Genomic DNA, 802 nt, shown 5'->3' on the forward strand with positions numbered 1-802 from the left:
AGGAGCCTTGAAAGTAGGGACCGTTTTTCAATAAAACCTCCACTTCAGATATTTTCCACTAATACAGATTTAACTAATCTTCCCATGTGAATAAGCGTGTGACTGTCTCTGGATCTTCCTTTTCTTTAAGTACATAGTGCATTAACTTTATTCTCTAAGTCATTAGAATTACCTGGAGCTGTGTCATGATGAAGAGCAACCCTAAGAACCCTCTTTATAAAGCCTGAATAGACACTGAAATTATGTGTATAGGCAGGCAATTTTTTATCATTAGGAGAAAGCCTGCTAAAGAAATAAAATGCTTTCATTTAATGCAAATATTTCCTTTCATCATGACTCAATAGCCAACAACAGGTTTAATCAACATGTATTTTCATTCAAATATTGTACATCTTAAATACAGGCACATTGTTGACCGATGTATTCATTTGAGGCCAGATGAGCGGATTTGATGGGGAGCTGGGGGGGGAAATGAAAGCTGGCTCTTAAATAATCTCTCTGGGAGAAGTTTCTCCATATGCTGTTCACTTTAAAAATGAGTTTTTGCAGGTTTTTCGGGGAGGAACTTACCTCTCACATATGACCTTTCATTAACGGCAGTCAGCTATCCTGTGATACTTTAATCCCGCAGAAGGCACCTTAATACCTCGGAGGAAACAAAGGCTAACCCTTTGGAAAGGGCTGAGCAGAGGGTGAGGAATGAGAAGGGAAGGCGACGGTACCCCCGGAAAGGAGCAGTGCAGGGGAGGGGCGTGCCGCGTTCCCCGAGGGCCAGCGCGCGCCTTACCTGCAGCCGGGGGCG

The sequence above is a fragment of the Eurypyga helias genome, unplaced genomic scaffold (genome assembly GCF_000690775.1).
Source record: "Eurypyga helias isolate BGI_N326 unplaced genomic scaffold, ASM69077v1 scaffold8562, whole genome shotgun sequence".
Taxonomy (NCBI): Eukaryota; Metazoa; Chordata; class Aves; order Eurypygiformes; family Eurypygidae; genus Eurypyga; species Eurypyga helias.